Source organism: Triturus cristatus, chromosome 8 (genome assembly GCF_964204655.1).
Source record: "Triturus cristatus chromosome 8, aTriCri1.1, whole genome shotgun sequence".
NCBI classification, from domain to species: domain Eukaryota; kingdom Metazoa; phylum Chordata; class Amphibia; order Caudata; family Salamandridae; genus Triturus; species Triturus cristatus.
This window is the reverse complement of record NC_140591.1, coordinates 53,816,955-53,840,489: the sequence shown is the minus strand read 5'-3', so window position 1 is coordinate 53,840,489 and position 23,535 is coordinate 53,816,955. Positions and strand designations below refer to the sequence as shown.

The 23,535-nt window shown below is 37.6% G+C and overlaps 12 non-coding genes across 12 annotated transcripts; all 12 read right to left on the bottom strand.

Moving 5' to 3' along the window:
- Nucleotides 1–3,060: 3,060 nt before the first annotated feature.
- TRNAF-GAA (transfer RNA phenylalanine (anticodon GAA)) lies at nt 3,061–3,133 on the bottom strand. Its single transcript has one exon. It is a non-coding gene; the product is annotated as a tRNA-Phe (tRNA).
- Nucleotides 3,134–4,229: 1,096 nt separating this feature from the next.
- Nucleotides 4,230–4,302, bottom strand: TRNAF-GAA (transfer RNA phenylalanine (anticodon GAA)). Its single transcript has one exon. It is a non-coding gene; the product is annotated as a tRNA-Phe (tRNA).
- A 2,256-nt stretch (nt 4,303–6,558) lies between these two features.
- On the bottom strand, nt 6,559–6,631 carry TRNAF-GAA (transfer RNA phenylalanine (anticodon GAA)). Its single transcript has one exon. It is a non-coding gene; the product is annotated as a tRNA-Phe (tRNA).
- Nucleotides 6,632–8,307: 1,676 nt separating this feature from the next.
- TRNAF-GAA (transfer RNA phenylalanine (anticodon GAA)) lies at nt 8,308–8,380 on the bottom strand. Its single transcript has one exon. It is a non-coding gene; the product is annotated as a tRNA-Phe (tRNA).
- Nucleotides 8,381–9,477: 1,097 nt separating this feature from the next.
- TRNAF-GAA (transfer RNA phenylalanine (anticodon GAA)) lies at nt 9,478–9,550 on the bottom strand. The gene has a single exon. It is a non-coding gene; the product is annotated as a tRNA-Phe (tRNA).
- A 1,676-nt stretch (nt 9,551–11,226) lies between these two features.
- Nucleotides 11,227–11,299, bottom strand: TRNAF-GAA (transfer RNA phenylalanine (anticodon GAA)). Its single transcript has one exon. It is a non-coding gene; the product is annotated as a tRNA-Phe (tRNA).
- A 1,096-nt stretch (nt 11,300–12,395) lies between these two features.
- TRNAF-GAA (transfer RNA phenylalanine (anticodon GAA)) lies at nt 12,396–12,468 on the bottom strand. Its single transcript has one exon. It is a non-coding gene; the product is annotated as a tRNA-Phe (tRNA).
- Nucleotides 12,469–14,722: 2,254 nt separating this feature from the next.
- TRNAF-GAA (transfer RNA phenylalanine (anticodon GAA)) lies at nt 14,723–14,795 on the bottom strand. The gene has a single exon. It is a non-coding gene; the product is annotated as a tRNA-Phe (tRNA).
- Nucleotides 14,796–16,471: 1,676 nt separating this feature from the next.
- Nucleotides 16,472–16,544, bottom strand: TRNAF-GAA (transfer RNA phenylalanine (anticodon GAA)). The gene has a single exon. It is a non-coding gene; the product is annotated as a tRNA-Phe (tRNA).
- A 1,096-nt stretch (nt 16,545–17,640) lies between these two features.
- Nucleotides 17,641–17,713, bottom strand: TRNAF-GAA (transfer RNA phenylalanine (anticodon GAA)). The gene has a single exon. It is a non-coding gene; the product is annotated as a tRNA-Phe (tRNA).
- Nucleotides 17,714–19,967: 2,254 nt separating this feature from the next.
- Nucleotides 19,968–20,040, bottom strand: TRNAF-GAA (transfer RNA phenylalanine (anticodon GAA)). The gene has a single exon. It is a non-coding gene; the product is annotated as a tRNA-Phe (tRNA).
- A 1,676-nt stretch (nt 20,041–21,716) lies between these two features.
- Nucleotides 21,717–21,789, bottom strand: TRNAF-GAA (transfer RNA phenylalanine (anticodon GAA)). The gene has a single exon. It is a non-coding gene; the product is annotated as a tRNA-Phe (tRNA).
- Nucleotides 21,790–23,535: the final 1,746 nt, after the last annotated feature.

Below are 23,535 nucleotides of genomic sequence, written 5' to 3'. Positions count from 1 at the left end.
GCAAGTTTGAAAGAAAGACAGAAAGTAAATAATATGTTGAATTAATTGTATTGTCGATTATCTTGATAAAATGTTTTGATCATTATAAACAAAGTCAATATGAGTTGACTCAAAATAGTCTTTGTGGCATGCAAAGCAGAAGTTCAAAACGTGCCGAAACCCGGGATCGAACCAGGGACCTTTAGTCTAACGCTCTCCCAACTGAGCTATTTCGGCCTGCCAGCAGCTATAGTATTCAGCCTCTTTTTTTGAACAATCCCAGAACAGAGATGCAGAACCTGGATTTTCAATCTGAGGTTAGAGCTGTGTTTTAATGTGTCCTGCATTGTTCAGCAGCTAACTGGTGAAATGGGTGAGTAGCGTTTTTGGGATAAATGTTAGGTCGTTTTTCTTTTAAAACTCTAAGTGGACCAGCACTGTATTACACAGACGTATGTCGCCTGAGTAGGTAAGCTATGTCATCTCAATACTGACAACTTTGTTCAAGGAGAAGTGAAAGCTGATGCAGACAAGAGTTTACTTTGAAAAAAGTATAAAATGGGATAAATTCGTCATCAAAGCTGATGGCAAGAGAGGTGGAAGCAAGTTTAGAAGGAGGACAGAAAGACAACTTTTTGTTGAAGTTATCATGTTGTTGATCAGTTGATAAAATATTTTGAGAAATAAAGAAAAAAAAACTAGAGCTGATTTCAAGAAATATTTTGCAAGAATGTAGGATCCCCTCGCACTGTGCTGAAAGTCAGGATTGAATCAGGTACCTTAAGCTCTTCAGTCTAACGATCTCCCAACTGAGATATTTCAGCCAACAAGTCCCTGTGGCCTCCTGATGTATTATTAATAATTGTAGACGATACATACAGAACCTGGTCATTCTATTTTCGTTTATAGTTATGTGTTAAAGTGTCCAGTATCATTCAGCAGGTAACTTGGTCTGATGAGTGAATATCCTTTTTAGGGGACAATGTAGGTAGAATTTTTTTTTCTAAACTCTGAATTGACTTATACTCTGAAACACAGACCTATATGGCCAGGGTGTACAAGCTATGTCATCTGACTACTGACAGTTTTGTATAATGGGAATTGGAGGCTGATGCAGGCAAAGCTTTACTTTAAAATAAAGCAAGAAGTTGCAAATAAATGAGGCGTAGTTGAATACAAGAGAGGTGGAAGCAAGTTTGAAAGGAAGACAGAAAGTAAATAATATGTTGAATTGATTGGAGTTAAATCAACGCTCTTCTTTATCAAAACCTTTTATCAATCTGATCAACAACACAAACAGCTTTTGTGACATGAAAAGCAGAAGTTGAAATTGTGCCGAAACCCGGGATTGAACCAGGGACCTTTGGATCTTCAGTCTAACGCTCTCCCAACTGAGCTATTTCGGCCTGCTGGTAGTTTGGGTCTTCATCCTTTCTTTTAAACTTCCCAAGAAAATAGATGCTCAACCTCATGCTAGAGCTATGTTTTAAGATGTCCTGTATCATTCATCAGTTAACGGGTGCAATAGGTAAATAGCATTTTTCGGATCCAGGTTAGGTAGCTTTTTTTTTTACTCTGAATGGACTAGCACTATATTACACAGAGGTATTTGGCCTGAGTAGGTAAGCTATGTCATCTGAATACTGAAATCTGTGTTCAAGGAGAAGTGGAAGCTGATGCAGACAAGAGTTTACTTTACAAAAAAGTATGAAATAGGAAACATTTGTAGTCGAAGCTGAATGCAAGAGAGGTGGAAGCAAATTTAGAAGGAGGACAGAAAGACAATTCTATGTTGAATTGATCATGTTGTCGATCAGTTGATCAAATATTTTGATAAATAAAGAAAGAAAAACTTGAGCTGATACCAAGAAATATTTTGTGAGAAGCAAGAAACCTCTCAGACTTTTCCGAAACCCAGCATTGAACAAGGGACTTTTAGATTTTCAATCTAACACTCTCCCAACTGAGCTATTTCATCCAGCTGGCCATTTTGGCTTTCTGTTGTATTTTTGATAATTGTTAAAGATAAATGCAGACCCTGGTCATTCTATCTGCATGTGCAGTTATGTGTTAAATTGTCCAATGTTATTCAGCAGCTAAATTGGTCTGATGGGTGAATTTCCTTTTTAGGAGCCAAGTTAGTTAGAAGATGTTTGTAAACTATGAATGGACTTATACTCAGACACACAGACCTATGTGGCGAGGGTAGGCAAACTAGGTCATCTGACTACTAACAGTTTTGTATAAGGGGAACTCGAGGCTGATGCAGGCAAAGCTTTACTTTCAATTAAAGGAAGAATTGGCAAATAAAGCAGGTAAAGTTGAATACAAGAGAGGTGGAAGCAAGTTTGACAGAAAGACAGAATGTAAAAAATATGTTGAAATGGTTGTCTTTTCGATCAGCTTGACAAAAGGTTTTGATCATTATAAACAACGTCAATATGAGTTGACTCCAAATAGCATTTGTGGCATGCAAAGCATAAGTTCAAAATGTGCCTAAACCCGGGATTGAACCAGGGACCTTTAGATCTTCAGTCTACTGCTCTCCCAACTGAGCTATTTCATCCAGCTGGCAATTTTGGCTTTCTGTTGTATTTTTTATAATTGTTAAAGATAAATGCAGAACCTGGTCACTCTATCTGCATGTGCAGTTATGTGTTAAATTGTCCAGTATTATTCAGTAGCTAAATTGGTCTGATGGGTGAATTTCCTTTTTAGGAGCCAAGTTAGTAAGATGATGTTTGTAAACTATGAATGGACTTATACTCAGAAACACAGACCTATATGGCGAGGGTCGGCAAGCTAGGTCATCTGACTACTAACAGTTTTGTATAAGGGGAACTGGAGGCTGTTGCAGGCAAAGCTTTACTTTCAATTAAAGGAAGAATTGGGAAATAAAGGAGGCAAAGTTGAATACAAGAGAGGTGGAAGCAAGTTTGAAAGAAAGACAGAAAGTAAATAATATGTTGAATTAATTGTATTGTCGATTATCTTGATAAAAGGTTTTGATCATTATAAACAAAGTCAATATGAGTTGACTCAAAATAGTCTTTGTGGCATGCAAAGCAGAAGTTCAAAATGTGCCGAAACCCGGGATCGAACCAGGGACCTTTAGATCTTCAGTCTAACGCTCTCCCAACTGAGCTATTTCGGCCTGCCAGCAGCTATAGTATTCAGCCTCTTTTTTTGAACAATCCCAGAACAGAGATGCAGAACCTGGATTTTCAATCTGAGGTTAGAGCTGTGTTTTAATGTGTCCTGCATTGTTCAGCAGCTAACTGGTGAAATGGGTGAGTAGCGTTTTTGGGATAAATGTTAGGTCGTTTTTCTTTTAAAACTCTAAGTGGACCAGCACTGTATTACACAGACGTATGTCGCCTGAGTAGGTAAGCTATGTCATCTCAATACTGACAACTTTGTTCAAGGAGAAGTGAAAGCTGATGCAGACAAGAGTTTGCTTTGAAAAAAGTATAAAATGGGATAAATTCGTCATCAAAGCTGATGGCAAGAGAGGTGGAAGCAAGTTTAGAAGGAGGACAGAAAGACAACTTTTTGTTGAAGTTATCATGTTGTTGATCAGTTGATAAAATATTTTGAGAAATAAAGAAAAAAAAACCTAGAGCTGATTTCAAGAAATATTTTGCAAGAATGTAGGATCCCCTCGCACTGTGCTGAAAGTCAGGATTGAATCAGGTACCTTAAGCTCTTCAGTCTAACGATCTCCCAACTGAGATATTTCAGCCAACAAGTCCCTGTGGCCTCCTGATGTATTATTAATAATTGTAGACGATACATACAGAACCTGGTCATTCTATTTTCGTTTATAGTTATGTGTTAAAGTGTCCAGTATCATTCAGCAGGTAACTTGGTCTGATGAGTGAATATCCTTTTTAGGGGACAATGTAGGTAGAATTTTTTTTCTAAACTCTGAATTGACTTATACTCTGAAACACAGACCTATATGGCCAGGGTGTACAAGCTATGTCATCTGACTACTGACAGTTTTGTATAAGGGGAATTGGAGGCTGATGCAGACAAAGCTTTACTTTAAAATAAAGCAAGAAGTTTCAAATAAATGAGGCATAGTTGAATACAAGAGAGGTGGAAGCAAGTTTGAAAGGAAGACAGAAAGTAAATAATATGTTGAATTGATTGTGTTGTTGATCAGATTGATAAAAGGTTTTGATAAAGAAGAGCGTTGATTTAACTCCAAACAGCTTTTGTGACATGAAAAGCAGAAGTTGAAATTGTGCCGAAACCCGGGATTGAACCAGGGACCTTTAGATCTTCAGTCTAACGCTCTCCCAACTGAGCTATTTCGGCCTGCTGGTAGTTTGGGTCTTCATCCTTTCTTTTAAACTTCCCAAGAAAATAGATGCTCATCCTCATGCTAGAGCTATGTTTTAAGATGTCCTGTATCATTCATCAGTTAACAGGTGCAATAGGTAAATAGCATTTTTCGGATCCAGGTTAGGTAGCTTTTTTTTTTACTCTGAATGGACTAGCACCATATTACACAGAGGTATTTGGCCTGAGTAGGTAAGCTATGTCATCTGAATACTGAAATCTGTGTTCAAGGAGAAGTGGAAGCTGATGCAGACAAGAGTTTACTTTACAAAAAAGCATGAAATAGGAAACATTTGTAGTCGAAGCTGAATGCAAGAGAGGTGGAAGCAAATTTAGAAGGAGGACAGAAAGACAATTCTATGTTGAATTGATCCTGTTGTCGATCAGTTGATCAAATATTTTGATAAATAAAGAAAGAAAAACTTGAGCTGATACCAAGAAATATTTTGTGAGAAGCAAGAAACCTCTCAGACTTTTCCGAAACCCAGCATTGAACAAGGGACTTTTAGATTTTCAATCTAACACTCTCCCAACTCAGCTATTTCATCCAGCTGGCCATTTTGGCTTTCTGTTGTATTTTTGATAATTGTTAAAGATAAATGCAGACCCTGGTCATTCTATCTGCATGTGCAGTTATGTGTTAAATTGTCCAATATTATTCAGCAGCTAAATTGGTCTGATGGGTGAATTTCCTTTTTAGGAGCCAAGTTAGTTAGAAGATGTTTGTAAACTATGAATGGACTTATACTCAGACACACAGACCTATATGGCGAGGGTAGGCAAACTAGGTCATCTGACTACTAACAGTTTTGTATAAGGGGAACTCGAGGCTGATGTAGGCAAAGCTTTACTTTCAATTAAAGGAAGAATTGGCAAATAAAGCAGGTAAAGTTGAATACAAGAGAGGTGGAAGCAAGTTTGACAGAAAGACAGAATGTAAAAAATATGTTGAAATGGTTGTCTTATCGATCAGCTTGATAAAAGGTTTTGATCATTATAAACAACGTCAATATGAGTTGACTCCAAATAGCATTTGTGGCATGCAAAGCAGAAGTTCAAAATGTGCCTAAACCCGGGATTGAACCAGGGACCTTTAGATCTTCAGTCTAACACTCTCCCAACTGAGATATTTCGGCTTGCCAGCAGCTATAGTATTCAGCCTCTTTTTTTGAACAATCCCAGAACAGAGATGCAGAACCTGGATTTTCAATCTGAGGTTAGAGCTGTGTTTTAATGTGTCCTGCATTGTTCAGCAGCTAACTGGTGAAATGGGTGAGTAGCGTTTTTGGGATAAATGTTAGGTCGTTTTTCTTTTAAAACTCTGAGTGGACCAGCACTGTATTACACAGACGTATGTCGCCTGAGTAGGTAAGCTATATCATCTCAATACTGACAACTTTGTTCAAGGAGAAGTGAAAGCTGATGCAGACAAGAGTTTACTTTGAAAAAAGTATAAAATGGGATAAATTCGTCATCAAAGTTGATGGCAAGAGAGGTGGAAGCAAGTTTAGAAGGAGGACAGAAAGACAACTTTTTGTTGAAGTTATCATGTTGTTGATCAGTTGATAAAATATTTTGAGAAATAAAGAAAAAAAAACTAGAGCTGATTTCAAGAAATATTTTGCAAGAATGTAGGATCCCCTCGCACTGTGCTGAAAGTCAGGATTGAATCAGGTACCTTAAGCTCTTCAGTCTAACGATCTCCCAACTGAGATATTTCAGCCAACAAGTCCCTGTGGCCTCCTGATGTATTATTAATAATTGTAGACGATACATACAGAACCTGGTCATTCTATTTTTGTTTATAGTTATGTGTTAAAGTGTCCAGTATCATTCAGCAGGTAACTTGGTCTGATGAGTGAATATCCTTTTTAGGGGACAAGGTAGGTAGAATTTTTTTTTCTAAACTCTGAATTGACTTATACTCTGAAACACAGACCTATATGGCCAGGGTGTACAAGCTATGTCATCTGACTACTGACAGTTTTGTATAAGGGGAATTGGAGGCTGATGCAGGCAAAGCTTTACTTTAAAATAAAGCAAGAAGTTGCAAATAAATGAGGCATAGTTGAATACAAGAGAGGTGGAAGCAAGTTTGAAAGGAAGACAGAAAGTAAATAATATGTTGAATTGATTGTGTTGTTGATCAGATTGATAAAAGGTTTTGATAAAGAAGAGCGTTGATTTAACTCCAAACAGCTTTTGTGACATGAAAAGCAGAAGTTGAAATTGTGCCGAAACCCGGGATTGAACCAGGGACCTTTAGATCTTCAGTCTAACGCTCTCCCAACTGAGCTATTTCGGCCTGCTGGTAGTTTGGGTCTTCATCCTTTCTTTTAAACTTCCCAAGAAAATAGATGCTCAACCTCATGCTAGAGCTATGTTTTAAGATGTCCTGTATCATTCACCAGTTAACGGGTGCAATAGGTAAATAGCATTTTTCGGATCCAGGTTAGGTAGCTTTTGTTTTTTACTCTGAATGGACTAGCACCATATTACACAGAGGTATTTGGCCTGAGTAGGTAAGCTATGTCATCTGAATACTGAAATCTGTGTTCAAGGAGAAGTGGAAGCTGATGCAGACAAGAGTTTACTTTACAAAAAAGCATGAAATAGGAAACATTTGTAGTCGAAGCTGAATGCAAGAGAGGTGGAAGCAAATTTAGAAGGAGGACAGAAAGACAATTCTATGTTGAATTGATCATGTTGTCGATCAGTTGATCAAATATTTTGATAAATAAAGAAAGAAAAACTTGAGCTGATACCAAGAAATATTTTGTGAGAAGCAAGAAACCTCTCAGACTTTTCCGAAACCCAGCATTGAACAAGGGACTTTTAGATTTTCAATCTAACACTCTCCCAACTCAGCTATTTCATCCAGCTGGCCATTTTGGCTTTCTGTTGTATTTTTGATAATTGTTAAAGATAAATGCAGACCCTGGTCATTCTATCTGCATGTGCAGTTATGTGTTAAATTGTCCAATGTTATTCAGCAGCTAAATTGGTCTGATGGGTGAATTTCCTTTTTAGGAGCCAAGTTAGTTAGAAGATGTTTGTAAACTATGAATGGACTTATACTCAGACACACAGACCTATGTGGCGAGGGTAGGCAAACTAGGTCATCTGACTACTAACAGTTTTGTATAAGGGGAACTCGAGGCTGATGCAGGCAAAGCTTTACTTTCAATTAAAGGAAGAATTGGCAAATAAAGCAGGTAAATTTGAATACAAGAGAGGTGGAAGCAAGTTTGACAGAAAGACAGAATGTAAAAAATATGTTGAAATGGTTGTCTTTTCGATCAGCTTGATAAAAGGTTTTGATCATTATAAACAACGTCAATATGAGTTGACTCCAAATAGCATTTGTGGCATGCAAAGCATAAGTTCAAAATGTGCCTAAACCCGGGATTGAACCAGGGACCTTTAGATCTTCAGTCTACTGCTCTCCCAACTGAGCTATTTCATCCAGCTGGCAATTTTGGCTTTCTGTTGTATTTTTTATAATTGTTAAAGATAAATGCAGAACCTGGTCACTCTATCTGCATGTGCAGTTATGTGTTAAATTGTCCAGTATTATTCAGTAGCTAAATTGGTCTGATGGGTGAATTTCCTTTTTAGGAGCCAAGTTAGTTAGATGATGTTTGTAAACTATGAATGGACTTATACTCAGAAACACAGACCTATATGGCGAGGGTCGGCAAGCTAGGTCATCTGACTACTAACAGTTTTGTATAAGGGGAACTGGAGGCTGATGCAGGCAAAGCTTTACTTTCAATTAAAGGAAGAATTGGGAAATAAAGGAGGCAAAGTTGAATACAAGAGAGGTGGAAGCAAGTTTGAAAGAAAGACAGAAAGTAAATAATATGTTGAATTAATTGTATTGTCGATTATCTTGATAAAAGGTTTTGATCATTATAAACAAAGTCAATATGAGTTGACTCAAAATAGTCTTTGTGGCATGCAAAGCAGAAGTTCAAAATGTGCCGAAACCCGGGATCGAACCAGGGACCTTTAGATCTTCAGTCTAACACTCTCCCAACTGAGCTATTTCGGCCTGCCAGCAGCTATAGTATTCAGCCTCTTTTTTTGAACAATCCCAGAACAGAGATGCAGAACCTGGATTTTCAATCTGAGGTTAGAGCTGTGTTTTAATGTGTCCTGCATTGTTCAGCAGCTAACTGGTGAAATGGGTGAGTAGCGTTTTTGGGATAAATGTTAGGTCGTTTTTCTTTTAAAACTCTGAGTGGACCAGCACTGTATTACACAGACGTATGTCGCCTGAGTAGGTAAGCTATGTCATCTCAATACTGACAACTTTGTTCAAGGAGAAGTGAAAGCTGATGCAGACAAGAGTTTACTTTGAAAAAAGTATAAAATGGGATAAATTCGTCATCAAAGTTGATGGCAAGAGAGGTGGAAGCAAGTTTAGAAGGAGGACAGAAAGACAACTTTTTGTTGAAGTTATCATGTTGTTGATCAGTTGATAAAATATTTTGAGAAATAAAGAAAAAAAAACCTAGAGCTGATTTCAAGAAATATTTTGCAAGAATGTAGGATCCCCTCGCACTGTGCTGAAAGTCAGGATTGAATCAGGTACCTTAAGCTCTTCAGTCTAACGATCTCCCAACTGAGATATTTCAGCCAACAAGTCCCTGTGGCCTCCTGATGTATTATTAATAATTGTAGACGATACATACAGAACCTGGTCATTCTATTTTCGTTTATAGTTATGTGTTAAAGTGTCCAGTATCATTCAGCAGGTAACTTGGTCTGATGAGTGAATATCCTTTTTAGGGGACAAGGTAGGTAGAATTTTTTTTTCTAAACTCTGAATTGACTTATACTCTGAAACACAGACCTATATGGCCAGGGTGTACAAGCTATGTCATCTGACTACTGACAGTTTTGTATAAGGGGAATTGGAGGCTGATGCAGGCAAAGCTTTACTTTAAAATAAAGCAAGAAGTTGCAAATAAATGAGGCATAGTTGAATACAAGAGAGGTGGAAGCAAGTTTGAAAGGAAGACGGAAAGTAAATAATATGTTGAATTGATTGTGTTGTTGATCAGATTGATAAAAGGTTTTGATAAAGAAGAGCGTTGATTTAACTCCAAACAGCTTTTGTGACATGAAAAGCAGAAGTTGAAATTGTGCCGAAACCCGGGATTGAACCAGGGACCTTTAGATCTTCAGTCTAACGCTCTCCCAACTGAGCTATTTCGGCCTGCTGGTAGTTTGGGTCTTCATCCTTTCTTTTAAACTTCCCAAGAAAATAGATGCTCAACCTCATGCTAGAGCTATGTTTTAAGATGTCCTGTATCATTCATCACTTAACGGGTGCAATAGGTAAATAGCATTTTTCGGATCCAGGTTAGGTAGCTTTTGTTTTTTACTCTGAATGGACTAGCACCATATTACACAGAGGTATTTGGCCTGAGTAGGTAAGCTATGTCATCTGAATACTGAAATCTGTGTTCAAGGAGAAGTGGAAGCTGATGCAGACAAGAGTGTACTTTACAAAAAAGCATGAAATAGGAAACATTTGTAGTCGAAGCTGAATGCAAGAGAGGTGGAAGCAAATTTAGAAGGAGGACAGAAAGACAATTCTATGTTGAATTGATCATGTTGTCGATCAGTTGATCAAATATTTTGATAAATAAAGAAAGAAAAACTTGAGCTGATACCAAGAAATATTTTGTGAGAAGCAAGAAACCTCTCAGACTTTTCCGAAACCCAGCATTGAACAAGGGACTTTTAGATTTTCAATCTAACACTCTCCCAACTGAGCTATTTCATCCAGCTGGCCATTTTGGCTTTCTGTTGTATTTTTGATAATTGTTAAAGATAAATGCAGACCCTGGTCATTCTATCTGCATGTGCAGTTATGTGTTAAATTGTCCAATATTATTCAGCAGCTAAATTGGTCTGATGGGTGAATTTCCTTTTTAGGAGCCAAGTTAGTTAGAAGATGTTTGTAAACTATGAATGGACTTATACTCAGACACACAGACCTATATGGCGAGGGTAGGCAAACTAGGTCATCTGACTACTAACAGTTTTGTATAAGGGGAACTCGAGGCTGATGCAGGCAAAGCTTTACTTTCAATTAAAGGAAGAATTGGCAAATAAAGCAGGTAAAGTTGAATACAAGAGAGGTGGAAGCAAGTTTGACAGAAAGACAGAATGTAAAAAATATGTTGAAATGGTTGTCTTATCGATCAGCTTGATAAAAGGTTTTGATCATTATAAACAACGTCAATATGAGTTGACTCCAAATAGCATTTGTGGCATGCAAAGCAGAAGTTCAAAATGTGCCTAAACCCGGGATTGAACCAGGGACCTTTAGATCTTCAGTCTACTGCTCTCCCAACTGAGCTATTTCATCCAGCTGGCAATTTTGGCTTTCTGTTGTATTTTTTATAATTGTTAAAGAAAAATGCAGAACCTGGTCACTCTATCTGCATGTGCAGTTATGTGTTAAATTGTCCAGTATTATTCAGTAGCTAAATTGGTCTGATGGGTGAATTTCCTTTTGAGGAGCCAAGTTAGTTAGATGATGTTTGTAAACTATGAATGGACTTATACTCAGAAACACAGACCTATATGGCGAGGGTCGGCAAGCTAGGTCATCTGACTACTAACAGTTTTGTATAAGGGGAACTGGAGGCTGATGCAGGCAAAGCTTTACTTTCAATTAAAGGAAGAATTGGGAAATAAAGGAGGCAAAGTTGAATACAAGAGAGGTGGAAGCAAGTTTGAAAGAAAGACAGAAAGTAAATAATATGTTGAATTAATTGTATTGTCGATTATCTTGATAAAAGGTTTTGATCATTATAAACAAAGTCAATATGAGTTGATTCAAAATAGTCTTTGTGGCATGCAAAGCAGAAGTTCAAAATGTGCCGAAACCCGGGATCGAACCAGGGACCTTTAGATCTTCAGTCTAACGCTCTCCCAACTGAGCTATTTCGGCCTGCCAGCAGCTATAGTATTCAGCCTCTTTTTTTGAACAATCCCAGAACAGAGATGCAGAACCTGGATTTTCAATCTGAGGTTAGAGCTGTGTTTTAATGTGTCCTGCATTGTTCAGCAGCTAACTGGTGAAATGGGTGAGTAGCGTTTTTGGGATAAATGTTAGGTCGTTTTTCTTTTAAAACTCTAAGTGGACCAGCACTGTATTACACAGACGTATGTCGCCTGAGTAGGTAAGCTATGTCATCTCAATACTGACAACTTTGTTCAAGGAGAAGTGAAAGCTGATGCAGACAAGAGTTTGCTTTGAAAAAAGTATAAAATGGGATAAATTCGTCATCAAAGCTGATGGCAAGAGAGGTGGAAGCAAGTTTAGAAGGAGGACAGAAAGACAACTTTTTGTTGAAGTTATCATGTTGTTGATCAGTTGATAAAATATTTTGAGAAATAAAGAAAAAAAAACCTAGAGCTGATTTCAAGAAATATTTTGCAAGAATGTAGGATCCCCTCGCACTGTGCTGAAAGTCAGGATTGAATCAGGTACCTTAAGCTCTTCAGTCTAACGATCTCCCAACTGAGATATTTCAGCCAACAAGTCCCTGTGGCCTCCTGATGTATTATTAATAATTGTAGACGATACATACAGAACCTGGTCATTCTATTTTCGTTTATAGTTATGTGTTAAAGTGTCCAGTATCATTCAGCAGGTAACTTGGTCTGATGAGTGAATATCCTTTTTAGGGGACAATGTAGGTAGAATTTTTTTTCTAAACTCTGAATTGACTTATACTCTGAAACACAGACCTATATGGCCAGGGTGTACAAGCTATGTCATCTGACTACTGACAGTTTTGTATAAGGGGAATTGGAGGCTGATGCAGACAAAGCTTTACTTTAAAATAAAGCAAGAAGTTTCAAATAAATGAGGCATAGTTGAATACAAGAGAGGTGGAAGCAAGTTTGAAAGGAAGACAGAAAGTAAATAATATGTTGAATTGATTGTGTTGTTGATCAGATTGATAAAAGGTTTTGATAAAGAAGAGCGTTGATTTAACTCCAAACAGCTTTTGTGACATGAAAAGCAGAAGTTGAAATTGTGCCGAAACCCGGGATTGAACCAGGGACCTTTAGATCTTCAGTCTAACGCTCTCCCAACTGAGCTATTTCGGCCTGCTGGTAGTTTGGGTCTTCATCCTTTCTTTTAAACTTCCCAAAAAAATAGATGCTCATCCTCATGCTAGAGCTATGTTTTAAGATGTCCTGTATCATTCATCAGTTAACAGGTGCAATAGGTAAATAGCATTTTTCGGATCCAGGTTAGGTAGCTTTTTTTTTTACTCTGAATGGACTAGCACCATATTACACAGAGGTATTTGGCCTGAGTAGGTAAGCTATGTCATCTGAATACTGAAATCTGTGTTCAAGGAGAAGTGGAAGCTGATGCAGACAAGAGTTTACTTTACAAAAAAGCATGAAATAGGAAACATTTGTAGTCGAAGCTGAATGCAAGAGAGGTGGAAGCAAATTTAGAAGGAGGACAGAAAGACAATTCTATGTTGAATTGATCCTGTTGTCGATCAGTTGATCAAATATTTTGATAAATAAAGAAAGAAAAACTTGAGCTGATACCAAGAAATATTTTGTGAGAAGCAAGAAACCTCTCAGACTTTTCCGAAACCCAGCATTGAACAAGGGACTTTTAGATTTTCAATCTAACACTCTCCCAACTCAGCTATTTCATCCAGCTGGCCATTTTGGCTTTCTGTTGTATTTTTGATAATTGTTAAAGATAAATGCAGACCCTGGTCATTCTATCTGCATGTGCAGTTATGTGTTAAATTGTCCAATATTATTCAGCAGCTAAATTGGTCTGATGGGTGAATTTCCTTTTTAGGAGCCAAGTTAGTTAGAAGATGTTTGTAAACTATGAATGGACTTATACTCAGACACACAGACCTATATGGCGAGGGTAGGCAAACTAGGTCATCTGACTACTAACAGTTTTGTATAAGGGGAACTCGAGGCTGATGTAGGCAAAGCTTTACTTTCAATTAAAGGAAGAATTGGCAAATAAAGCAGGTAAAGTTGAATACAAGAGAGGTGGAAGCAAGTTTGACAGAAAGACAGAATGTAAAAAATATGTTGAAATGGTTGTCTTATCGATCAGCTTGATAAAAGGTTTTGATCATTATAAACAACGTCAATATGAGTTGACTCCAAATAGCATTTGTGGCATGCAAAGCAGAAGTTCAAAATGTGCCTAAACCCGGGATTGAACCAGGGACCTTTAGATCTTCAGTCTAACACTCTCCCAACTGAGATATTTCGGCCTGCCAGCAGCTATAGTATTCAGCCTCTTTTTTAACAATCCCAGAACAGAGATGCAGAACCTGGATTTTCAATCTGAGGTTAGAGCTGTGTTTTAATGTGTCCTGCATTGTTCAGCAGCTAACTGGTGAAATGGGTGAGTAGCGTTTTTGGGATAAATGTTAGGTCGTTTTTCTTTTAAAACTCTGAGTGGACCAGCACTGTATTACACAGACGTATGTCGCCTGAGTAGGTAAGCTATATCATCTCAATACTGACAACTTTGTTCAAGGAGAAGTGAAAGCTGATGCAGACAAGAGTTTACTTTGAAAAAAGTATAAAATGGGATAAATTCGTCATCAAAGTTGATGGCAAGAGAGGTGGAAGCAAGTTTAGAAGGAGGACAGAAAGACAACTTTTTGTTGAAGTTATCATGTTGTTGATCAGTTGATAAAATATTTTGAGAAATAAAGAAAAAAAAACTAGAGCTGATTTCAAGAAATATTTTGCAAGAATGTAGGATCCCCTCGCACTGTGCTGAAAGTCAGGATTGAATCAGGTACCTTAAGCTCTTCAGTCTAACGATCTCCCAACTGAGATATTTCAGCCAACAAGTCCCTGTGGCCTCCTGATGTATTATTAATAATTGTAGACGATACATACAGAACCTGGTCATTCTATTTTCGTTTATAGTTATGTGTTAAAGTGTCCAGTATCATTCAGCAGGTAACTTGGTCTGATGAGTGAATATCCTTTTTAGGGGACAAGGTAGGTAGAATTTTTTTTTCTAAACTCTGAATTGACTTATACTCTGAAACACAGACCTATATGGCCAGGGTGTACAAGCTATGTCATCTGACTACTGACAGTTTTGTATAAGGGGAATTGGAGGCTGATGCAGGCAAAGCTTTACTTTAAAATAAAGCAAGAAGTTGCAAATAAATGAGGCATAGTTGAATACAAGAGAGGTGGAAGCAAGTTTGAAAGGAAGACGGAAAGTAAATAATATGTTGAATTGATTGTGTTGTTGATCAGATTGATAAAAGGTTTTGATAAAGAAGAGCGTTGATTTAACTCCAAACAGCTTTTGTGACATGAAAAGCAGAAGTTGAAATTGTGCCGAAACCCGGGATTGAACCAGGGACCTTTAGATCTTCAGTCTAACGCTCTCCCAACTGAGCTATTTCGGCCTGCTGGTAGTTTGGGTCTTCATCCTTTCTTTTAAACTTCCCAAGAAAATAGATGCTCAACCTCATGCTAGAGCTATGTTTTAAGATGTCCTGTATCATTCATCACTTAACGGGTGCAATAGGTAAATAGCATTTTTCGGATCCAGGTTAGGTAGCTTTTGTTTTTTACTCTGAATGGACTAGCACCATATTACACAGAGGTATTTGGCCTGAGTAGGTAAGCTATGTCATCTGAATACTGAAATCTGTGTTCAAGGAGAAGTGGAAGCTGATGCAGACAAGAGTGTACTTTACAAAAAAGCATGAAATAGGAAACATTTGTAGTCGAAGCTGAATGCAAGAGAGGTGGAAGCAAATTTAGAAGGAGGACAGAAAGACAATTCTATGTTGAATTGATCATGTTGTCGATCAGTTGATCAAATATTTTGATAAATAAAGAAAGAAAAACTTGAGCTGATACCAAGAAATATTTTGTGAGAAGCAAGAAACCTCTCAGACTTTTCCGAAACCCAGCATTGAACAAGGGACTTTTAGATTTTCAATCTAACACTCTCCCAACTGAGCTATTTCATCCAGCTGGCCATTTTGGCTTTCTGTTGTATTTTTGATAATTGTTAAAGATAAATGCAGACCCTGGTCATTCTATCTGCATGTGCAGTTATGTGTTAAATTGTCCAATATTATTCAGCAGCTAAATTGGTCTGATGGGTGAATTTCCTTTTTAGGAGCCAAGTTAGTTAGAAGATGTTTGTAAACTATGAATGGACTTATACTCAGACACACAGACCTATATGGCGAGGGTAGGCAAACTAGGTCATCTGACTACTAACAGTTTTGTATAAGGGGAACTCGAGGCTGATGCAGGCAAAGCTTTACTTTCAATTAAAGGAAGAATTGGCAAATAAAGCAGGTAAAGTTGAATACAAGAGAGGTGGAAGCAAGTTTGACAGAAAGACAGAATGTAAAAAATATGTTGAAATGGTTGTCTTATCGATCAGCTTGATAAAAGGTTTTGATCATTATAAACAACGTCAATATGAGTTGACTCCAAATAGCATTTGTGGCATGCAAAGCAGAAGTTCAAAATGTGCCTAAACCCGGGATTGAACCAGGGACCTTTAGATCTTCAGTCTACTGCTCTCCCAACTGAGCTATTTCATCCAGCTGGCAATTTTGGCTTTCTGTTGTATTTTTTATAATTGTTAAAGAAAAATGCAGAACCTGGTCACTCTATCTGCATGTGCAGTTATGTGTTAAATTGTCCAGTATTATTCAGTAGCTAAATTGGTCTGATGGGTGAATTTCCTTTTGAGGAGCCAAGTTAGTTAGATGATGTTTGTAAACTATGAATGGACTTATACTCAGAAACACAGACCTATATGGCGAGGGTCGGCAAGCTAGGTCATCTGACTACTAACAGTTTTGTATAAGGGGAACTGGAGGCTGATGCAGGCAAAGCTTTACTTTCAATTAAAGGAAGAATTGGGAAATAAAGGAGGCAAAGTTGAATACAAGAGAGGTGGAAGCAAGTTTGAAAGAAAGACAGAAAGTAAATAATATGTTGAATTAATTGTATTGTCGATTATCTTGATAAAAGGTTTTGATCATTATAAACAAAGTCAATATGAGTTGATTCAAAATAGTCTTTGTGGCATGCAAAGCAGAAGTTCAAAATGTGCCGAAACCCGGGATCGAACCAGGGACCTTTAGATCTTCAGTCTAACGCTCTCCCAACTGAGCTATTTCGGCCTGCCAGCAGCTATAGTATTCAGCCTCTTTTTTTGAACAATCCCAGAACAGAGATGCAGAACCTGGATTTTCAATCTGAGGTTAGAGCTGTGTTTTAATGTGTCCTGCATTGTTCAGCAGCTAACTGGTGAAATGGGTGAGTAGCGTTTTTGGGATAAATGTTAGGTCGTTTTTCTTTTAAAACTCTAAGTGGACCAGCACTGTATTACACAGACGTATGTCGCCTGAGTAGGTAAGCTATGTCATCTCAATACTGACAACTTTGTTCAAGGAGAAGTGAAAGCTGATGCAGACAAGAGTTTGCTTTGAAAAAAGTATAAAATGGGATAAATTCGTCATCAAAGCTGATGGCAAGAGAGGTGGAAGCAAGTTTAGAAGGAGGACAGAAAGACAACTTTTTGTTGAAGTTATCATGTTGTTGATCAGTTGATAAAATATTTTGAGAAATAAAGAAAAAAAAACCTAGAGCTGATTTCAAGAAATATTTTGCAAGAATGTAGGATCCCCTCGCACTGTGCTGAAAGTCAGGATTGAATCAGGTACCTTAAGCTCTTCAGTCTAACGATCTCCCAACTGAGATATTTCAGCCAACAAGTCCCTGTGGCCTCCTGATGTATTATTAATAATTGTAGACGATACATACAGAACCTGGTCATTCTATTTTCGTTTATAGTTATGTGTTAAAGTGTCCAGTATCATTCAGCAGGTAACTTGGTCTGATGAGTGAATATCCTTTTTAGGGGACAATGTAGGTAGAATTTTTTTTCTAAACTCTGAATTGACTTATACTCTGAAACACAGACCTATATGGCCAGGGTGTACAAGCTATGTCATCTGACTACTGACAGTTTTGTATAAGGGGAATTGGAGGCTGATGCAGACAAAGCTTTACTTTAAAATAAAGCAAGAAGTTTCAAATAAATGAGGCATAGTTGAATACAAGAGAGGTGGAAGCAAGTTTGAAAGGAAGACAGAAAGTAAATAATATGTTGAATTGATTGTGTTGTTGATCAGATTGATAAAAGGTTTTGATAAAGAAGAGCGTTGATTTAACTCCAAACAGCTTTTGTGACATGAAAAGCAGAAGTTGAAATTGTGCCGAAACCCGGGATTGAACCAGGGACCTTTAGATCTTCAGTCTAACGCTCTCCCAACTGAGCTATTTCGGCCTGCTGGTAGTTTGGGTCTTCATCCTTTCTTTTAAACTTCCCAAAAAAATAGATGCTCATCCTCATGCTAGAGCTATGTTTTAAGATGTCCTGTATCATTCATCAGTTAACAGGTGCAATAGGTAAATAGCATTTTTCGGATCCAGGTTAGGTAGCTTTTTTTTTTACTCTGAATGGACTAGCACCATATTACACAGAGGTATTTGGCCTGAGTAGGTAAGCTATGTCATCTGAATACTGAAATCTGTGTTCAAGGAGAAGTGGAAGCTGATGCAGACAAGAGTTTACTTTACAAAAAAGCATGAAATAGGAAACATTTGTAGTCGAAGCTGAATGCAAGAGAGGTGGAAGCAAATTTAGAAGGAGGACAGAAAGACAATTCTATGTTGAATTGATCCTGTTGTCGATCAGTTGATCAAATATTTTGATAAATAAAGAAAGAAAAACTTGAGCTGATACCAAGAAATATTTTGTGAGAAGCAAGAAACCTCTCAGACTTTTCCGAAACCCAGCATTGAACAAGGGACTTTTAGATTTTCAATCTAACACTCTCCCAACTCAGCTATTTCATCCAGCTGGCCATTTTGGCTTTCTGTTGTATTTTTGATAATTGTTAAAGATAAATGCAGACCCTGGTCATTCTATCTGCATGTGCAGTTATGTGTTAAATTGTCCAATATTATTCAGCAGCTAAATTGGTCTGATGGGTGAATTTCCTTTTTAGGAGCCAAGTTAGTTAGAAGATGTTTGTAAACTATGAATGGACTTATACTCAGACACACAGACCTATATGGCGAGGGTAGGCAAACTAGGTCATCTGACTACTAACAGTTTTGTATAAGGGGAACTCGAGGCTGATGTAGGCAAAGCTTTACTTTCAATTAAAGGAAGAATTGGCAAATAAAGCAGGTAAAGTTGAATACAAGAGAGGTGGAAGCAAGTTTGACAGAAAGACAGAATGTAAAAAATATGTTGAAATGGTTGTCTTATCGATCAGCTTGATAAAAGGTTTTGATCATTATAAACAACGTCAATATGAGTTGACTCCAAATAGCATTTGTGGCATGCAAAGCAGAAGTTCAAAATGTGCCTAAACCCGGGATTGAACCAGGGACCTTTAGATCTTCAGTCTAACACTCTCCCAACTGAGATATTTCGGCCTGCCAGCAGCTATAGTATTCAGCCTCTTTTTTAACAATCCCAGAACAGAGATGCAGAACCTGGATTTTCAATCTGAGGTTAGAGCTGTGTTTTAATGTGTCCTGCATTGTTCAGCAGCTAACTGGTGAAATGGGTGAGTAGCGTTTTTGGGATAAATGTTAGGTCGTTTTTCTTTTAAAACTCTGAGTGGACCAGCACTGTATTACACAGACGTATGTCGCCTGAGTAGGTAAGCTATATCATCTCAATACTGACAACTTTGTTCAAGGAGAAGTGAAAGCTGATGCAGACAAGAGTTTACTTTGAAAAAAGTATAAAATGGGATAAATTCGTCATCAAAGTTGATGGCAAGAGAGGTGGAAGCAAGTTTAGAAGGAGGACAGAAAGACAACTTTTTGTTGAAGTTATCATGTTGTTGATCAGTTGATAAAATATTTTGAGAAATAAAGAAAAAAAAACTAGAGCTGATTTCAAGAAATATTTTGCAAGAATGTAGGATCCCCTCGCACTGTGCTGAAAGTCAGGATTGAATCAGGTACCTTAAGCTCTTCAGTCTAACGATCTCCCAACTGAGATATTTCAGCCAACAAGTCCCTGTGGCCTCCTGATGTATTATTAATAATTGTAGACGATACATACAGAACCTGGTCATTCTATTTTTGTTTATAGTTATGTGTTAAAGTGTCCAGTATCATTCAGCAGGTAACTTGGTCTGATGAGTGAATATCCTTTTTAGGGGACAAGGTAGGTAGAATTTTTTTTTCTAAACTCTGAATTGACTTATACTCTGAAACACAGACCTATATGGCCAGGGTGTACAAGCTATGTCATCTGACTACTGACAGTTTTGTATAAGGGGAATTGGAGGCTGATGCAGGCAAAGCTTTACTTTAAAATAAAGCAAGAAGTTGCAAATAAATGAGGCATAGTTGAATACAAGAGAGGTGGAAGCAAGTTTGAAAGGAAGACAGAAAGTAAATAATATGTTGAATTGATTGTGTTGTTGATCAGATTGATAAAAGGTTTTGATAAAGAAGAGCGTTGATTTAACTCCAAACAGCTTTTGTGACATGAAAAGCAGAAGTTGAAATTGTGCCGAAACCCGGGATTGAACCAGGGACCTTTAGATCTTCAGTCTAACGCTCTCCCAACTGAGCTATTTCGGCCTGCTGGAAGTTTGGGTCTTCATCCTTTCTTTTAAACTTCCCAAGAAAATAGATGCTCAACCTCATGCTAGAGCTATGTTTTAAGATGTCCTGTATCATTCATCAGTTAACGGGTGCAATAGGTAAATAGCATTTTTCGGATCCAGGTTAGGTAGCTTTTGTTTTTTACTCTGAATGGACTAGCACCATATTACACAGAGGTATTTGGCCTGAGTAGGTAAGCTATGTCATCTGAATACTGAAATCTGTGTTCAAGGAGAAGTGGAAGCTGATGCAGACAAGAGTTTACTTTACAAAAAAGCATGAAATAGGAAACATTTGTAGTCGAAGCTGAATGCAAGAGAGGTGGAAGCAAATTTAGAAGGAGGACAGAAAGACAATTCTATGTTGAATTGATCATGTTGTCGATCAGTTGATCAAATATTTTGATAAATAAAGAAAGAAAAACTTGAGCTGATACCAAGAAATATTTTGTGAGAAGCAAGAAACCTCTCAGACTTTTCCGAAACCCAGCATTGAACAAGGGACTTTTAGATTTTCAATCTAACACTCTCCCAACTCAGCTATTTCATCCAGCTGGCCATTTTGGCTTTCTGTTGTATTTTTGATAATTGTTAAAGATAAATGCAGACCCTGGTCATTCTATCTGCATGTGCAGTTATGTGTTAAATTGTCCAATGTTATTCAGCAGCTAAATTGGTCTGATGGGTGAATTTCCTTTTTAGGAGCCAAGTTAGTTAGAAGATGTTTGTAAACTATGAATGGACTTATACTCAGACACACAGACCTATGTGGCGAGGGTAGGCAAACTAGGTCATCTGACTACTAACAGTTTTGTATAAGGGGAACTCGAGGCTGATGCAGGCAAAGCTTTACTTTCAATTAAAGGAAGAATTGGCAAATAAAGCAGGTAAATTTGAATACAAGAGAGGTGGAAGCAAGTTTGACAGAAAGACAGAATGTAAAAAATATGTTGAAATGGTTGTCTTTTCGATCAGCTTGATAAAAGGTTTTGATCATTATAAACAACGTCAATATGAGTTGACTCCAAATAGCATTTGTGGCATGCAAAGCATAAGTTCAAAATGTGCCTAAACCCGGGATTGAACCAGGGACCTTTAGATCTTCAGTCTACTGCTCTCCCAACTGAGCTATTTCATCCAGCTGGCAATTTTGGCTTTCTGTTGTATTTTTTATAATTGTTAAAGATAAATGCAGAACCTGGTCACTCTATCTGCATGTGCAGTTATGTGTTAAATTGTCCAGTATTATTCAGTAGCTAAATTGGTCTGATGGGTGAATTTCCTTTTTAGGAGCCAAGTTAGTTAGATGATGTTTGTAAACTATGAATGGACTTATACTCAGAAACACAGACCTATATGGCGAGGGTCGGCAAGCTAGGTCATCTGACTACTAACAGTTTTGTATAAGGGGAACTGGAGGCTGATGCAGGCAAAGCTTTACTTTCAATTAAAGGAAGAATTGGGAAATAAAGGAGGCAAAGTTGAATACAAGAGAGGTGGAAGCAAGTTTGAAAGAAAGACAGAAAGTAAATAATATGTTGAATTAATTGTATTGTCGATTATCTTGATAAAAGGTTTTGATCATTATAAACAAAGTCAATATGAGTTGACTCAAAATAGTCTTTGTGGCATGCAAAGCAGAAGTTCAAAATGTGCCGAAACCCGGGATCGAACCAGGGACCTTTAGATCTTCAGTCTAACACTCTCCCAACTGAGCTATTTCGGCCTGCCAGCAGCTATAGTATTCAGCCTCTTTTTTTGAACAATCCCAGAACAGAGATGCAGAACCTGGATTTTCAATCTGAGGTTAGAGCTGTGTTTTAATGTGTCCTGCATTGTTCAGCAGCTAACTGGTGAAATGGGTGAGTAGCGTTTTTGGGATAAATGTTAGGTCGTTTTTCTTTTAAAACTCTGAGTGGACCAGCACTGTATTACACAGACGTATGTGGCCTGAGTAGGTAAGCTATGTCATCTCAATACTGACAACTTTGTTCAAGGAGAAGTGAAAGCTGATGCAGACAAGAGTTTACTTTGAAAAAAGTATAAAATGGGATAAATTCGTCATCAAAGTTGATGGCAAGAGAGGTGGAAGCAAGTTTAGAAGGAGGACAGAAAGACAACTTTTTGTTGAAGTTATCATGTTGTTGATCAGTTGATAAAATATTTTGAGAAATAAAGAAAAAAAAACTAGAGCTGATTTCAAGAAATATTTTGCAAGAATGTAGGATCCCCTCGCACTGTGCTGAAAGTCAGGATTGAATCAGGTACCTTAAGCTCTTCAGTCTAACGATCTCCCAACTGAGATATTTCAGCCAACAAGTCCCTGTGGCCTCCTGATGTATTATTAATAATTGTAGACGATACATACAGAACCTGGTCATTCTATTTTCGTTTATAGTTATGTGTTAAAGTGTCCAGTATCATTCAGCAGGTAACTTGGTCTGATGAGTGAATATCCTTTTTAGGGGACAAGGTAGGTAGAATTTTTTTTTCTAAACTCTGAATTGACTTATACTCTGAAACACAGACCTATATGGCCAGGGTGTACAAGCTATGTCATCTGACTACTGACAGTTTTGTATAAGGGGAATTGGAGGCTGATGCAGGCAAAGCTTTACTTTAAAATAAAGCAAGAAGTTGCAAATAAATGAGGCATAGTTGAATACAAGAGAGGTGGAAGCAAGTTTGAAAGGAAGACGGAAAGTAAATAATATGTTGAATTGATTGTGTTGTTGATCAGATTGATAAAAGGTTTTGATAAAGAAGAGCGTTGATTTAACTCCAAACAGCTTTTGTGACATGAAAAGCAGAAGTTGAAATTGTGCCGAAACCCAGGATTGAACCAGGGACCTTTAGATCTTCAGTCTAACGCTCTCCCAACTGAGCTATTTCGGCCTGCTGGTAGTTTGGGTCTTCATCCTTTCTTTTAAACTTCCCAAGAAAATAGATGCTCAACCTCATGCTAGAGCTATGTTTTAAGATGTCCTGTATCATTCATCACTTAACGGGTGCAATAGGTAAATAGCATTTTTCGGATCCAGGTTAGGTAGCTTTTGTTTTTTACTCTGAATGGACTAGCACCATATTACACAGAGGTATTTGGCCTGAGTAGGTAAGCTATGTCATCTGAATACTGAAATCTGTGTTCAAGGAGAAGTGGAAGCTGATGCAGACAAGAGTGTACTTTACAAAAAAGCATGAAATAGGAAACATTTGTAGTCGAAGCTGAATGCAAGAGAGGTGGAAGCAAATTTAGAAGGAGGACAGAAAGACAATTCTATGTTGAATTGATCATGTTGTCGATCAGTTGATCAAATATTTTGATAAATAAAGAAAGAAAAACTTGAGCTGATACCAAGAAATATTTTGTGAGAAGCAAGAAACCTCTCAGACTTTTCCGAAACCCAGCATTGAACAAGGGACTTTTAGATTTTCAATCTAACACTCTCCCAACTGAGCTATTTCATCCAGC